The sequence below is a fragment of the Dipodomys spectabilis genome, unplaced genomic scaffold, assembly GCF_019054845.1.
Source record: "Dipodomys spectabilis isolate Male_0828 unplaced genomic scaffold, ASM1905484v1 ptg000268l, whole genome shotgun sequence".
Lineage (NCBI taxonomy): Eukaryota > Metazoa > Chordata > Mammalia > Rodentia > Heteromyidae > Dipodomys > Dipodomys spectabilis.
The window spans coordinates 4,080,929-4,099,109 of NW_024870945.1; the positions used below are offsets into that span (position 1 = coordinate 4,080,929).

An 18,181-nucleotide genomic window follows, 5' to 3' on the forward strand; every position below is an offset into this window, starting at 1 on the left:
ACAAAAAATATTCATGAAATTATTTTTTTAAAAAAATTAATGAACTAGCAAAGAGCCAAGAATGGAGATTTAGCTTATATAGTAGCTCATCAATCTAGAGAGGAATGGCCTAGGGAGAACTTGATGCACTGAATTCTAACTCTGAGAACGAAAATGAGCAGGCACGCACATACATACATACATACATACATACATACATACATACATACATACACACACACATTTATTCAAAATATCTTCATATCAGTGTTTTGCATTAATTTCTTTGTTAATGATATTAAACGGGTAAAATAGGGGAAATATTCTCTTCCATCCAAGAATATTTTTATGTTTTTTTATTGTAAAAGTACTGTACATAGAGGTTACAGTTAATAAAAAAGGTAATGAGTATATTTCCTATCAAGCATTGTTACCTCCTCCTTTGTTTTCCCCCACCATCCCTTCCCTCTCACCTCCACAAGTACACTCCCCTCCTCCCACCCCGCCTAAATTGTAAAGTCCGTTTTTCACCATACTGTCTTGTGCGTCACATTGTTGCAATGGGTCATACTGTATCCTTATTTAAGCATTTTGTTTTTTCCCTTTCCATCCCCAAATTAGAAAAGTGTATATAGAAGATGGAGGTGCACCAATATCAGATACAGTGAAAACAGGGGTTTAACTGTGGGGGGCGCACATATAAAAAAATCACATCATACGTTATAAATATATTAGAAACAACAGAAAGAAATAAAAAACCACTTGTGTCCCTATCATGGGGTTCATTTACCTTAACATCATCTTATCTATTCATATGCACTTGCTTTTGACCTTTTCTTTTTTTTTTTTTAATTGTGAAAATACCATACAGAGGAGTTACAATTACGTGGAAAAGGTAATGTGTACATTTCTTATCAAGCATTGTTGCCTCCTCCTGTTTTTCGCCTTACTATGCCTTCTTTGCTTATCCCAGACATACATTCGTTATTGCAAATAAGGGATACCATAGGACCTATGTTTCTTTTTTTATTGTGAAAATACCATACCGAGGGGTTACAATTACATGGGCGAGTTATTGAGTGCATTTCTTTTTTTTTTTTTTTTTATTGTGAGAATACTGACAGAGGAGTTACAATTACATGGGCAAGATAATGAGTACATTTCTTATCAAGCATTGTTGCCTCCTCTTTGCTTCCCCTTCCCACCCCTTCCCATACTCCCCCACTTCCCCCACCCGGTCCTCCTCCCCCCAAAGTTGTAAAGTTCATTTTTTGACATAAGGACTTGTACATCTCATTGTTGCAATGGGTCCACCTGTATCCTTGGTTAAACGAATTGTTTTTTTTTTTCCTTCCCCTCCACAAATTATACCAACATCAAATGCAGTGAAAGCATGGGTTATACCTTGTGGGAGGGACATAAAAAGCAACATAGAAATCATCTTATAAATATGTTAGAGAAAAATTGCCTGAAAGAAAAAAAAAACAAAATACATTTGAATACTTGTCTTGGGGTTCATTCCCCTAACATCAACTTATCTGACCTTTCCTGCTTGACTCAGACATATACTAGTTATTGCAAATAAGGGAAACCATGGGACTTATGTGTCTTTGGGACTGGCTTACTTCACTTAATACAATTTTTTCCAAGTCTTTCCATTTCCTAACAAATGGGACAATGTCATTCTTTCTGATGGAAGCATAGAATTCCATTTTTTTATCAAGCATTGTTGCCTTCTCCTTTCTTTCCCCTTCCGATCCCTGCCCATCTCCCACTCCCCACCCCCACCCCAGCCCCCTCACCATCTACATCCCTCCACCCCCCGGCCAAAATCATTTTTTGACATAACGACTTGTTCATCTCATTTTAATGGGTCTACCTGCATCCCTATTTAAACAATTTGTGTTTCTCTTCCCCTCCACAAATTATACCAACATCAAATACATTGAAAACAGGGGCTTTAGCTTGCAGGAAAAACATACAAAGCAACAAAGAAATCATCTTATAAATATGTTAGAAACAATCACAAGAAAGAAAAACCATTTGAATCCTTACCTTGGGGTTCATGTTGCCTAACATCAAGTTATATGATGTTTTCTGCTTGTCTCAGACACATAGTAGTTATTGCAAATAAGGAAACCATGGGATATATGTTTCTTTTTGGGCCTGGCTTACTTCACTTCTTTGGGCCTGGCTTAATTCACTTAATATAATTTTTTCCAAGTCTTTCCATTTCCTAGCAAACTGGGTGATGCCATTCTTTCTGATGGAGGCATAGAATTGCAGTACACACACACACACACACACACACACACACACACACAAATACATACACGTTCTTGATCCATTCATTTACTGTGGGGCATCGGGTTTGGTTATGTATCTTATCTATGGTAAATAATGCTGCAATGAACATAGTTTTCCTGGTAGTTTTAGTATGGTCTTGTTTGTGATCATTTGGATGAATGCCCAAAATGGGGTTTCTGGGTCTTAGAGGCACTCTATGTAGTTTTTGAGGAACCTCCATACTACTTTCCAAAGTCTTCGAACAAGTTTAAACTCCCAACAAAAATGCATTAAGATTCCCTTCTGTCCAAAGCCCATCCAGCATCTGTTATTTTAAAAATCGGGAATGCTTCACGAACCTGCGTGTCATCCTCAGTCAGGGGCTATTGTTCTCTTTATTGTTCCAATGTTAGTGTATGTACTACTGAATTGAGCACAGAACATTTTTTATATATAAAGTGTAATTGATTTTCTTAAAGTAGACAATTCCACAAAAGTTAAATTCAAAAGAATTGTGGTGAAATTTTAGAACCATGTATTTTTTACATAATAACACATTTAAGAATAAAGTCAAGATTGACATGTCAAAAACAAAATAATTCCAGACATTTGTTGTTCAACGCATGTGTTGGAAGAGGAATTCAATTATTCTGTACAAGGAACCTGTGATAATGAACACTATAGAAAGTGTTAAGGTTTGTTAAAAGTTTTAATGTTTTTAATATGTTTAATTTTGGGAATTTGCTCATATATGCCAAAATTTAGACTATTTAGCAGGTTGTAAAACTTTTCCACAAAGCATATAAGATTCATGGTAGCAGTCATACACTACTAAGTATGTACATTTCAGAGTTTATAGAAACTGTACTAATGAGAAGTTGCAAAGTGTTTGTGTAAAGAAGCAGAGTGAAGATTTAAGACATTACCTTCACAGTTTCTGCTAAAATTTAAGGGCTTCCTTACTTTATATGTTAGCGAGGAACAAATGATGGTATAAGCCTTATACAAATGATGAGATGAACCATAAATAATAATCTTAGTGAGTAACTTTAAAGGCTATTGATAGCCTATAAAATTCTGGTTTAACATCATAGACTTAGGCAGTTTTAAATGTACAGCAATATGAGAAAATAATAAATCGAATATGTAGTACATTTCAAATATTGGAAACAGTGGTAATTGTTTTGTTTTTTTATTTTATTAATCATTCATATTTATGTATTGGTTTTCCTTATTTGTAGCATTGTTTTCCTTGTTGTAATATAATACAACTTTTTGTAAGTCATCATTAGGAAGTACTTTGAGAATGTTATTGGGATGGCCACTCTGTTTTTTATAGGTATATGTGAATTTACAAAAAGCAAAATTAGTAAAAACAAAACATTGATTAAACATTTTATCAATTAGAATCTGAATCTGGAGTGTTGATAAATGTCCACACCTAAAATCTTAGCCCTAGACTGAAGCACTAGTGTTACAATGTTGAGCACACAAAAGTGAGAGATTGTGTTTTGTTTTGTTTTGTTTTTGTTGGTTGTGGGGCTTGAACTCTGGGTCCTGGGTGCTGTCTTTCAGCTCTTCAGCTCAAGGCTAGTGCTACTACTTGAGTCACAGCAACTCTTCCATCTTTTTCTGCTTATGTGGTGCTGAGGAATCAAACCCAGGACCTCATGCATGCAAGGCAAGCACTCTACACTGAACCACCCTCCCAGCACCTGAAAGACTGTGTTTTAAAAAATCATCTAAACAACATTTACTTTCTGCTTTGGGTTATATAATGAAATAAAGAATATCTTTTTATGTTTTTGAATGGTCATACTTCTAAACTTATATTAAATTCAGCCACTTTATCCTTTACAAAGTCATGTAATACCTCTCAGAGTTTGCTTCTGTAAAGATTGTTTTTTTTATTGATAATTTATTCTGAATAATTTTTTATTTTTTTATCAAAATCACTTTATATTTTATGGTTTATCCTGTTTTTTTTTTTAAGTGTGAAAATACCAGTCAGAGGGGTTACAATTACATGGGCAAGGTAATGAGTACATTTCTTATCAAGCATTGTTGCATACTCCTTTGTTTCCCCTTACCATCCCTTCCAATCTCACCTCCCTTACATCCCGTTTCCCCATCCCACTTCCCCCCACCCAAAGTTGTAAAATTCGTTTTTTCGACATAATGTTCTGTATATCCCATTGTTGCAATGGGTCCACCTGTATCCCTATTTAAAAATGTTTTTCCCTTCCCCTCCACAAATTATACCAACATCAAATACAGTGAAAACAGGGGTTATACCATGCGGGAGGGACATACACAGTAACAAAGAAATCATCTTATAAATATGTTAGAAATAATTACAGGAAAGAAAAATAAATTTGAATTCTTATCTTGCGGTTCATTTCACCTAACATCAACTTAGCTAACAATTTCTGCGTGTCTCAGACATACACTAGCAATTGCTAATAAGTGAAACCATGGGACCTATGATTCTTTGGACCTGGCTTTCTTCACTTAATATAATTTTTCCAAGTTTCCATTTCCTGGGGCAATATCATTCTTTCAGATAGAGATATAGAATTCCATTGTGTATATATACAACATTTTCTTCATCCACTCATCTACTGAGGGGCATCTGGGTTGGTTCCATATCTTAGCTATGGTAATGCTGCAATAAATATATTTGTGCTGGTAGTTTTAGTATGGTCTTGTTTGTGATCATTTGGGTAAATGCCCAAAAGTGGGATTGCTGGGTCATAGGGAAGCTCTATGTGGAATCTTTGGAGGAATCTCCATACTACATTCCAAAGTGGTTGAACAAGATTACACACACACTAAACATGCATTAAGGTTCCCTTTTGTCCACATCCCCTCGAGCATCTGTTGGTTTTAGAGTTCTTGATTATAGCCATTCTAACTTACGTGAGGTGATATCTCAATGTTGATTGATTTGCATTTCTTTTATGGCTAGGGAGGTTGAGCATGTGTTTATTGGTCACCCTCCTTTCCTCTTCAGAGAAGTTTCTCTTTATGTCTTTAGCCCACTTATTTATTGGACAGTATTTTCGTTGAGTATTTGTTGTTGGAGGATTTAATTTTTTGTTTTCCAGGTCTATTTTAGATATGAAACCCTTGTCGGTTGTATGGCTAGTGAAGATCATCTCAGATTCCGTGGGCTTTCTATTGATCCTGCTAGCTATGTCCTTTGCCATGCAGAAGCTCTGCAATTGCATGCAATCCCATTTGTCCAACCTTTCTTTCCTTCGTTGTGCTTCTGGGTTTCTTTTTAGAAAATTTCAGCCTTTGTCAAGGAGACCTAGGGTTTCTGTATTCCATCATGTAATGTTTTCAGAATGTCTGCTTTGACTCTGAGGTCTTTGATCCATTTGGAGTTGATTCTGGTATAGGGTGATATATAAGGATCTAGCCTTCATTTTCTACAAGTGATTAACCAATTTTGCCAGTACGATTTACTGAGCAGTCTGTCTTTCTTTGATTTTATCTTTTTAGATCCTTTATTGAATATTAGATGATTATGGGTCTGTAGGTTCATTTCTAGGTTTTTAATTCTATTCTATTGTTCCATTGTTCTTGTACCAGTACAAAACAGTTTTAATTTATATGGCTTTGTAGTAGAGTTTGAAGTTTGGTATTGATATTCCTCCAACACTGTTCTTTCTGTTAAGTATCGCTTTTTGCAATTGGGGGTCTTTTGTTGTTCCATATGAATTTTTGGAATGCCTCTTCTATTTCCTTGAGGAATGCGTTTGGGATATTGATAAGTATGGCATTGAACTTGTAGATAGCCTTGGGAAATATTGCCATTTTCACAATGTTTATCCTTCCTATCGAGGAGCATGGGAGGTTTTGCCAATTTCTAAGTTCTGTTTTGATTTCCTTTTTCAGATTTTTAAAGTTTTCATCATAGAAGTCTTTCACTGCTTTGGTTAAGTTAATTCCTAGGTATTTTATTTTTGTGGGGCTATTACAAATGGAAAAGCTTTCTTGATTTGAGCCACGCTTTTCTCATTATTGGCATACAGAAAATCCATTAATTTTGGGGGTTAATTTTATACCCTGCTATTTTGCCAAAGTTTTGAATCAGCTTGAGTAATTTGGGAGTGGAGTCCGTGGGATTCTTTAAGTACAAGATCATGTCATTTGCAAAGAGGGAGAATTTTACTTCTTCTTTCTCTATTTGGATCCCTTTTATGGAATATTGTCTTATTTCTGTAGCTAGGTATTCTAATACTAAATTGAAGAGAAGTTGAAAGAGTGGACATCCTTGTCTCATTCCTGAGTTAAGAGGACATGGCTTTAGTATTTCACTATTAATTATATAATGCTGGCTGTAGGTTTTCCATATGCAGCTTTTATTGTATTGAGGAATGTTCCATGGATCCTAATTTTTCCAGAACCTTCATCATAAAGGGGTGTTGGATCTGGTCCAATGCTTTTTCTGCATCTGTTGAGATAACCATGTGATTTTAATCCTTGCTCTTGTTGATGTGATAAATTATATTAATTGATTTGTGTATATTGAACCAGGTTTGCATCCCAGAAATGAATCCTGTATGATAGTGGTATATGATTTTTTGGAGTAATTGTTGAATTCGATTGGCCAAGATTTTGTTGAAAAGCTTTGCATCAATGTTCATCAAAGAAATGGGTCTATAGTTCTCTTTCTTTGATGATTCCCTGCCTGGTTTTGGGATGAAGGTTATGATGGCTTCATAGCATGAGTTCGGTAGTGAACTTTCTCTTTCAATTTCATTGAAGAGTTGGAGCAGTATTGGTGTGAGCTGTTTTGAAGGTCTTGTACAATTCTGCTGTAAATCCATCAGTTCCTGGGATTTTTTTAGATGGGTGGTCTCTTATTGGTGTGTTTATTTCAACGCTTGATATGGGCCCCTTAAGATGCTTTAACTCATCTTGGTTTAGTATTTGCATGTTGATAATTGCTAGCAATGGGTCCATTTCTGCCAAGTTTTCAAACTTATTAGCATAAAGGTTTGAAAATATTCCCTTATAATGTTCAGAATCTTGGTTGTTTCTGTGGTGATATTTCCATTCTCACATCTGAGTTTATTTATTTGGGTGTGTTCCTTCTTTTTCTGATAAGATTTGCTAAGGGTTTGTCAATTTTTTCAAAGAACCAACTTTTTGTTTTGTTGATTCTTTCTGTTTTTTTTTTTTATTCTAATTCGTTTAACTCTGATTTAATGTTAATTATTTCTTTCCATCTATTGAATTGGGGTTTATCTTGCTGATCTTTGTCAAGGTGGTTCAGATGTCTCATTAAGTGGTTGGATTCAGATCTCTCTAATTTGTTGGTGTAGGAACTCAGAGCTATAAACTTGCCTCTGAGTACTGCCTTTGCAGTGTCCCAGAGGAACTGGGAACTGGTAATTTGTGTGTTCATTTTTGTTGAATATCATGGACATTTGAATTTCCTTTCTAATCTCTTCCGTGACCCCCTGGTTATTCAACAGTGTGTCGTTCAGCCTCCATGTGTTACAAGACTTTTTTGGTGTCTTTTGGTGTTGAGTTCTAATTTTATTCCCTTGTGGTCTGAAAGAATGCAAGGTGTAACTTCAGTGTTTCTGAATTTGGACAAGTTTGCTTTGTGATCTAAAATGTGATCTCTTTGGAAAATGTTCCATGTACTGCAGAGTAAATCGTGTATTCTCATGCTACTGGATGAAATATTCAGTAGATGTCTGTTAAATCTATTTGCTCTATGCAGTTGTATAAATCTGCGGTTTCTCTGTTGATTTTTTTGCTGATTTGATCTATATACTGAGGATAGTGGTGTGTTAAAATCCTCAACAATTAATGTCTTTGGATCTATGTGAGATCTGAGGGAAAATAGTGTCTCTTGGATAAATTTTGGTGCTCCATTGTTTGCTGATTCCATATTTAGAATTGTAATATCCTCCTGAAGTAGAGAACCCTTAAGTCATATGTAGCGACCTTCTTTATCTCTTTTCACTAATTTGAATTCAAAGCATATTTTATCTGATATTATTATAGCAACTCCTTCCTGTTTATTGCAGCCGTTTGCTAGGTAGATTTCATTCCAGCCTTTCATTATAAAAACGTGTTTGTTTTATAGGTAAAGTGTGCCTCCTGAAGGCAGGAGATAGAATTATCTTGCTTTTTAATACAACTAGACAGTCTATTTCGCTAAATTGGAGCTTTAAGTCCGTTAATGTGAGAGGTAGGACTGTGAGGTGTTTGGTAGCTCCTGCCATGCTATCCACCTCCTTGGGGGCTGTGGAAACTTGGTTCTTCCTATGGTTCTTGGATTCTCAGTTTGGGTGTGGTTTCTTAGCCATTATTGTGGTCTTGTTGGTTTTCTGTGTGTAGGCCATCTTTAAGTATTTTTTATAGGGCTGGTTTGGTGGAGATATATTTTTCAGTTTTTCTTTGCTATGGAAAGTTTTTATTTGACCATCGGTTATGAAGGAGAGTTTAGCTGGGTACAGTATTCTTGGTTGAAAATTGTTTGTCTTTAGGGCATGGTATACAGCCTTTCAGGCTCTTCTTGCTTTAATTAACTATGCTGAAAAATATGAGGTGATTCTAATTGGTTTTCCTTTATAGATGATTGATCTTTTCTCCTTGACATTTTTAGGAACTTATTCTTGGTCTGAATTGGTCCTGTGTGGATTATAATGTGACAATGGGAAGTGCTGTTCTGGTCTGGTCTATTTGGGGTTCTACAAGCATCTTGTATCTGAATAGGCCTATCTTTTTGTTTGTTTGGAAAGTTCTCTGCTAGGATCCTGTTAAACAAATTTCCTAGACAATTAACTTCTGTCTCTACGTGCTCCTCTACACCATTTGTCCTCAGAGTAGGCCTTCTGATCGTGTATTCCAAATGTTGAATAGATCTATCATATTTCTTGGATTTGTCTTGGATAGTTGTATGTTCTTTCTCTATAATACCTAGGCTCTCTTCAATCCCCGAGATTCGATCTTCTGCATGCTGTAACCTACTGTTGTCTTTCTACTTGTTTTTTTTTATTTCTTTTCCTTCTAATTGGTCGGCTTTGATGGCTTCAAATTCTTTGTTGGAGTTTTGCTTTAGATCTTCTATGAACTTCTTTACTTCCTTAATTTGGTGTTCTCAAATCACTTAGTTGATTGGTTATGGTTTACTTGGACTCTCATTCCTGCTGTTGGGCTCCATTCAGCATTCCCTGTGTGGTCTCCCTGAATTCTTTCAGCTGTCTGTTTATGGATACCATGAATGCCTTTATTGATCTTTGTCTATTCTCATACCGATGTCACAATTCCTGTCTTACGCTTTGATTAGCTTCCTCACGTTCATGCAATTCCTGTAGTTCTCTTTGACTTTTCTCAGCCTGCTCACGCAATTCCTGTCTCTATTCATCTGTTCTCTGCCTGCTCAGGCAATTCCTTTCTTTCCCTTTGACTGTTCACAGCCTGCTCTCACAATTCCTTTATTTCTCTTTGACTGTTCTCAACCTGTTCATGCAACTACTGTATCAGTCTTTGAGTCATTTCCTCACAGTCACGAGATTCCTGTATTAATGTTTGGTTTGCCTCCTCTCTCTCTCCCTATCAGGTTCAAACTGAGTCCTTTGCAAGCTTTCATTCTTTTCATTCACCACGTTTACCAGTAGTGTTTATAGTGCTTTGCAGGAACTCTCTTCTGGATTATTCATTAACTGTTCTGTCACTGGATTATCATGAATGAGAATTGAGATATCCAGACTTGCCATTTTTCTCATGTTTTCCGGCTTGTTCTGCACACTTGATATGAAAGTGACACCAATTTTTTGCTAAAATACTATTTTAAGGCAAGCATCAAGGAATGTCCTGTAGTTGCATAGACAAAATGGCTGCAGATACAACCTAGTTCAACAGATACAATCTATTCAACATCAAACAACTATGCATTAATGGGCTAAGAACAGCAAAGACGAATTTTTCAAATCAGAAATTATTATGTTTAGGGAAAAATGTGGGGAAAATAGGATTAGAAGTATGTGGAGAGATTAAAATAAATTTAACCAAGTCCTAATCTCAGAGAGGGAAAGGGATTGGACAGAATTATAGGAGAGAAATTAAAAGAAAGATAATCAAAAGTGGAAAAACAAAAATTTAAATTTAAAAAGTGAAACATTTAAAAATTGTATAACTTTAAAGAAGTGATATTGAGAGAAGAAAAGTATAGGATGACAGGAGGGGGATGATAGAAAGGAGACATGAAAAACTAAAAAATAAAAATTCTTAAAAGTATTTACTTGAAAATTATCTGGTATAAAGATATAATACTGCTATTAAAAAGTTAAGCATAAAAGTTTGTGAATTAAGTAATACATTTCTGGATTAATTATGTACACAATGGGGGATAAGTTCTAATAATCGATGAAAGGTATTTATCTGGGGATAAGTCAAAAGAGCAATTAAGTCACACACAAAAAAAGAAAGACAAAAAAATGAAAAGAATCAAAAAAATAAAAAAAAGTTACAAAGGACCAAAAGGTCAATAGCGATTTTTTTTTAAAATGCACACACACACACACACACACACACACACACACACACACACACACACACACCTAAAATAAAAATTAGGAGAAGAAGTAAAAAAATGATTAATAGAAAACAATTTAAAAATTTTAAAAAATGGTACCAACAAGAGTTCTTTAATTTTTTGTTTGGTTGGGGGGTGAGGAATGGAAAGATCCTGTATCTCCCCTGTGTCTGTAACCAGTCTCTTCGTGGAGTCTCTGGTCTGCTTGTGGTGTTTGGTTTTCCTGTGGCCTGATTGATTTCTTACATCAGTTTGTTTGAGCAGTCAATAAAATTCTCCGCTTTATCCAGGATTTTGTGATCCTCTTTCAGGCTAGTTCAGTGCGAGGGAGATCTGCTTTGAGTATCACGAAAGAGAAAGATGGCTCTTTCCTCTAGTTTGGAGATGCTGTGATGAGGCTAAGTCCTGGGTAGGGTTGAGGCCTTTCAGCAAACAGTAGCTTTTCCCTGAGGGCCTAGCTCCTGAGACTCCCAGACCCCAGCCTGGAGCCATTCTCAATGTTTATGTTTATTGAATTTCAATTGATTGTCTAGGCTGCTGTAGGTAGGGGAAGCCTCTGGTTCTGTTAACCCAGTGAAGATGGTCACTCCTCTGTGAGGGCAGAAATCTCTCTGTTTGGGCTAGGTGACTTTCTCCTGGGTGGGTCTGAGCCTGGAAGGTCAGGTCAGATACCTATGACCTGCTAACTGACTCTTTTGTTTTCTTCCAAGGCCTGAGTTGGAGATAGTTGCTCAGCCTGGCCTTTCTCAGTATCAAAGATGATGTCTGGTGGGGTCGGGGGAGGGGCAGCCTTCCCTCCTCTGCTCCATGAGAAGGAGTGAGGATGTCAGGATTCTACTCAGGCAGGAGTCTTTGTTCCTGGGTATCTCTGCTCTGTGATCTGCAGGATGAATTTATCTGCTCCTTTTTAGTTCTTGTTGGTGTTGAGTAGAATCCACTCACCCACTGCATATGGCGACTTTGTCCTGGACTCTCTGTTGTAGATATGGTGGCTATGGGTGCCACAGATGCTGCCACAACCGTGGCTCCTTGCAAGTGCTCAGATCTGTCTTCTTGCCTGGATCTTCCCTCTCTAGTCAAACTCTGTGTACAGTGATGGCACACTTGGTGTGATTATCTAGGCTAGTACTGTTCACTGGAACACTAAAACTGCTTTGTATGTGAGAACTTGTTTAGCCTCCAGGTTCTCCTCTACCATCTTCCTCCGACATCCATGAAAATCTTTATATTTTATGTTGATTGGTTATTATACAACAAATACCTTCAAATGTACATGTAGTGTCTAAAGATAGCCGTATTAATATTCTCATATAGCTCTTATTTATCTGTTATGCAATTTCAGTATTATGATATTTCTCTCTCTCTTATACTCTCTCTCATTTCCTCACTTTCTCTTTCATGCTTCCTGTCTGCTACTTAGAATTTCTGGTGGTCTACTATCATCATTCAGGATCCACTGGTTTGTGGGAACATGAGAGGGATAAGCAGTTACCTTGCCTTATTTAAGAGTTAGAACTGTGATGTGATATTATTATTTGCCATTCTAAATGGTAAAACAACAGATCTAGGAATTCCTTTTCACTTTTATTACTATTATAAATTTTATCTCATAGGAATAATTGGGATGGATAAGATACTTTTAACCTGTGACCTAAAAGTACTTTTCCTTTTACAAACAACCTTTTTCTTTGACTATCAGTGAGTAACTACATGTAATGAAAACAAAGCTATCCTATGGAAAGTACTCTGAAGTTGTTCACAGGGATGAAAAACAAGGTAATGGGGAAGTGAGTACAAAGGATACCCATCAGTTCCGGGAAGATGGCAGAGGAGAAGCTGGAATCTAAACAAGCTTTCGCATAGAAAGCAGTTTTAGAGATCCAGTGAATAGTCCTAAGCCAGAAAACCACACCAAGTGTGCCATCACAGGACAGAGAGTCAGGCCAGAGAGGGAAAATCCAGGCAAGGAGACAGATCTGAGCTCTAGCCAGCAGCCACCATGCAGGCAGCTGTGGCAGTGGCGAAGAGTGCAGGAGCCATACCTGGGCCACAGAGAGTCCGGGACGAAGAAGCCAGAAGCAGTAGGTGAGCAGATTCTACTCAACACCAGCAAGAACCGACAAGGAGAGGACATCTTCATCCTGCAGTTCGCAGACCAGAGACGACCCAGGAACCAAGACTCGGCGTGAATAGAAGCCTGACATCCTCACTCCTTCTCAGGGAGCAGAGGAGGGAAGGCCACCCCTCCCCCCGCCAGTACCGGAGATCTCCATCATGGATACCGACAAAGCTCGGAGGAGCTGCTAGCTCCAACTCAAGCCTTGGAATAAAACGAGTCATTTAGCAGGTCAGAAGAACTTAATGGTGGTGTGACCTGCCAGACTCAGCTCCATGCAGGGAAAAGTCACCCAGCTCCGGCACCAGCCCTAGGAGTGGCTTTCTTCACTGGGTAATCAGAGCCAGAGGCTGCCCCTCCCTCTAGCAGCATCGACAATCAATGGAAATTCAGTAAACGGAAACCCTGAGAACAGCTCCAAGCTGGGCTCTGTGAGTTTTTCACAAACTAGACCCAGGGAAAAGCTACTGTTTGTTGAAAGGCCTCAACTCTCCCCAGAACCTAGCCTCATCACTGCATGCCCCTCTTTTGTGATTCTCAAAGCAGATCAGCCTCCCATTGAACTAGCCTGGGAGGAGGATCGCCGAATCCTGGGTAGAGCAGAGCGTTTTTCTGCCTTTTCAAACAAACGGACTTAAGAAACCAACCAAGCCACAGGACCACAAGCAGACCAGAGACTCCAACAAGAGGCTGGTTACGGACATAAGGGAGATACAGGATTTTTCCCACCCCTCCCAAAAAATTGAAAGAACATCTTCTTCTTCTTCTTCTTCTTCTTCTTCTTCTTCTTCTTCTTCTTCTTCTTCTTCTTCTTCTTCTTCTTCTTCTTCTTCTTCTTCTTCTTCTTCTTCTTCTTCTTCTTCTTCTTCTTCTTCTTCTTCTTCTTCTTCTTCTTCTTCTTCTTCTTCTTCTTCTTCTACCTTATATAAAAAAGAAATTTTTTCTATTCTAAAATATTATTTAATCTTTAATTTTTGACTTTTTTGAAAAAAAAATTGTTGTCCAGTAACTTTTTTTTTCCCTCTTATAATTTTTATTTTAGGGATACGTGAGTGTGCGTTTTTCTTTCTTTTTTTGTTTTCTTTCTCTTTTTTTCTTTTTAAATTATCTTTTTGTTTTTTGTTTAGCTATACTGAACTTCTGATCTTTTTTTCCTCCTTTCTTATCCTTTTCACCTTTTCCTCTCTTTCGTTCTTCTTTATGTGACTTAACTCTTGTCCTGCACTCCTCAGATGAACCCATAGTTGAATATTAGACCCTATCCCCCATTGTGTACACACTTAATCCACAAATTTATTGCTCAATTCAAAACCTCTGAGACTTAAATTCCTTAATAGCAGTACTATCTCTTTATACCTATATAATATTTTAAGCTTTTTTATTCTTAGGTTTTTCACATCTCCTCTATACCCCTCCCCTTCTGTCAATATATTCACGTTCTTCTCCAAATAGATTGTATTTATCTCCATAATATTATTAATTTTTACTTTTCAATTTTTTCTGGCTTCTTTTCTTTTCCCTTTCCTTTTCATCTTTTTTTCTCTCTCTCTACTTTCATACTACCCAACCTATTTCCTGCTTTAAGATTAGAACTTAATTAACTCTCCCTGAGCCTCCCCACACCAATCTATTCCTATTTTTTACCCACATCTCTCCCTAACCCTAATAATTTCTGGTATTCCAAAGTCTTCTTTGCGGTTCGAAGCCAATTAACATATAGTTGTTTGATGTTGAATAGATGTATCTGTTGAATTCGATCGTATCTGTAGACTATTGACCATACAAATGCAAACTTTGATTGATGGTTGCCTTAAGATAGTGTACGAGCACAAAACTGATGCTATTTTCATCTCAAATGGGCAGAGTAAGCAGGAAAAACACAAGAAAAACGGCAAATCCGGGTATCTTGATAATCAGGGGACAGAACAGATAATGAATAATCCAGAGGAGAGTTCCCAAATAGCTCTACAAACACTGCTGGCAAACATGATAAATGAAAAGATTGAAAGCATACAAAGGACTCTGTATGAGCGTGATAGGGAGAGGGAGGAGGCAATCCAAAAGTTTATGCAGGAATATCATAAGCGTGAGGAAACTAGTCAATAACTGATACAGGACTTGCACCAGCAGCTTGAGAATACAAAAAGAGAAAGGCAGGAATGGCGTGAGCAGGCTGAGAACACTCAAAGAGAACAACAGGAATCCCACGAATGGGAGGAAGCTAATCAAAGAGTAATACAGGAATTGAGGGAGCAGGAAGAGAATACACAAAGATCACTAAAGGCATTCATGGAATCCATTAACAAAGAGCTGAAGGAAGGCAGGGAGACCACAAAGGTAATGATGAATAGAAGCCAACAGAAGGAATGGGAGTCCAAGGAAACCATAACCAATCAACTAAGTGAATTGAGAATAAACACTGAACACCAAATTAAGGAAGTAAAGAAGTTCATACAAGATCTAAAACAAAGCTTCAACAAAGAATTTGAAGCCATCAAAACCAACCAATTAGAAGGAAAAGAAATAAAAAAACAACAAGTAGAATGTCTTGACAGCAGGTTAGATCATGCAGAAGATCGAATCTCAGGGATTGAAGACAGCCCAGATATTATAGATAAAGAACATACAACCATCCAAGACAAGTCCAAGAAATATGATAGATCTATCCAACACTTGGAAAACACCATCAGAAGGCCTAATCTAAGGACAATGGGTGTAGAGGAGTACCTAGAAACAGAAGTTAATGGTCTAGGAAATTTGTTTAACAGGATCCTAGCAGAGAACATCCCAAACATGAAAAAAAATAGGCCTATTTAGATACAAGAAGCTTTTAGAACCCCAAATAGACCAGACCAGAATAGGACATCCCACAGTCACATTATAATCCACACAGGATAAACTCAGACCAAGGAAAAGATCCTTAAAGCTGTCAAGGAGAAATGATTAATCACCTATAAAGGGAAACCAATTAGAATCAACTCAGATTTCTCAAGAGAGACAATCAAAGCAAGAAGAGCCTGGAATGATGGATGCCATGACCTAAAAACAAACAACTATCACCCAAGAATACTGCAACCAGCTAAACTCTCTTTCATAACTGAAGGCCAAATAAAAACCTTCCATGGCAAAGAAAAATTGAAACAATACATCTCCACCAATCCAGCCCTACAAAAGATTCTTAAAGATGTCCTACACATAGAAAACCAACAAGACCACAATAAAGGCCAAGAAATTTCACCCAAACTTAAAATCCAAGAACCATAGGAAGAACCCAGCTTTCGCAGCCCCCAAGAAGGTGAATAACATGGCAGGAACTCCCAAATAACTCTCAGTCTTATCTCTTAATGTTAACTGACTGAACTCTCCCATTAAGCGACATAGACTGTCTTGTTGGATTAAAAAACAAGACCCTTCTATCTGCTGCCTTCAGGAGTCACATCTTGCCCATAAAAACAAACACATTTTCAATGTTAAGGGAGGTAACAAAATCTACCAAGCAAACGGCCCCCATAAACAGGCAGGAGTTGCAATTCTAATATCAGATAAAATAGACTTCATATTAAAATTCGTGAGAACAGATAAAGAAGGTCGCTACATACAAATTAAGGGATCTCACCTTCAGGAGGATATTACAATTCTAAATATCTATTCGCCAAAAAATGGAGCACTCAAATTTATCCAAGAAACACTACTTTCCCTCAAATCATATATAGATCCAAAGACATTAAGTGTTGGGGATTTTAACACACCACTCTCCCCACTAGATAGTTCAGCTCCGCAAAAATTCAACAGAGAAACCGCAGATCCAAACAGCTCCATAGATCAACTGGATTTAACAGACATTTACCGAACATTTCACCCAGCAGCATCAGAATACACGTTTTTCTCAGCAGCACATGGAACATTTTCTAAAATAGACCACATTTTAGGCCACAAAGCAAACTTGTCTAAATTCAGAAACATTGAAGTTATACCTTGCATTCTCTCTGACCACAAGGGAATAAAATTAGAACTCAACATCAAAAGCCACCCAAGAAAGTCCGGTATCACATGGAGGCTGAACAACACACTGCTGAATCATGAGTGGGTCATGGAAGAGATTAGAAAGGAAATTCAAATGTTCATGGTATTCAACACAAATGAACACACAAATTACCAGCTCCTCTGGGATACAGCAAAGGCCGTACTCAGAGGCAAGTTTATAGCTCTTAGCAACTACATCAACATATTGGAGAGATCTGAAACCAACAATTTAATGACACATCTAAACCTCCTTGAAAAAGACCAACAAGATAAACCCCAATCCAGTAGATGGAAAGAAATAATTTAAATTATATCAGAATTAAATGAATTAGAATCCAAAAAAACTATAGAAAGAATCAACAAAACAAAGAGTTGGTTCTTCGAAAAAATTAACAAAATTTCCAGACCCTTAGAAAATCTTATCAGAAAAAGAAGAGAACACACCCAAATAAATAAACTCAGAGACGAGAATGGAAACATCACCACGGAAACAACCAAGATTCAAAACATTATAAGCGAATACTTCTCAAAACTTTATGCTAATAAGTTTGAGAACATGACAAAAATGGACCTTTTCTTAGCAAATATTGACATGCCAAAACTAAACCAAGATGAATTAAACCAGATTAGCAGGCCCATATCAAGCATTGAAATAGAAACAGCAATAAGAGATCTACCAGCTAAGAAAAATCCAGGACCAGATGGTTTTACAGCGTAATTTTACAAGGCTTTCAAAGCAGAGCTCACACCAATACTCCTCAAACTCTTCAATGAAATTGAAAGAGAAAGTTCATTACCGAACACATTCTATGAAGCTATCATAACCCTCATCCCAAAACCAGGCAGGTACTCAACAAAGAAAGAGAACTATAGACCCATTTCTTTGTTGAACATTGATGCAAAACTTCTCAACAAAATTTTGGCCAATCGACTTCAACAATTCATCCAAAAAATCATACACCATGATCAAACTGGATTCATTTCTGGGATGCAAAGGTGGTTCAATATACCCAAATCAATTAATATTATTCATCACATCAACAGAAGCAAGAATAAGAACCACATGGTTATCTCAATAGATACAGAAAAAGCATTCGACAAGATCCAACACCCATTTATGATGAAGGTTTTAGAAAAATTAGGAATCCATGGAACATTCCTCAATACAATAAAGGCTGTATATGACAAACCTACAGCCAGCATTATACTTA

The 18,181-nt window shown here is 37.1% G+C and overlaps 1 non-coding gene across 1 annotated transcript; it reads right to left on the reverse strand.

The window, feature by feature from the left end:
• Nucleotides 1-2,600: 2,600 nt before the first annotated feature.
• On the reverse strand, nucleotides 2,601-2,702 carry LOC122125963. The gene has a single exon (XR_006150818.1). It is a non-coding gene; the product is annotated as a U6 spliceosomal RNA (small nuclear RNA).
• Between the last annotated feature and the right edge of the window lie 15,479 nt (nucleotides 2,703-18,181).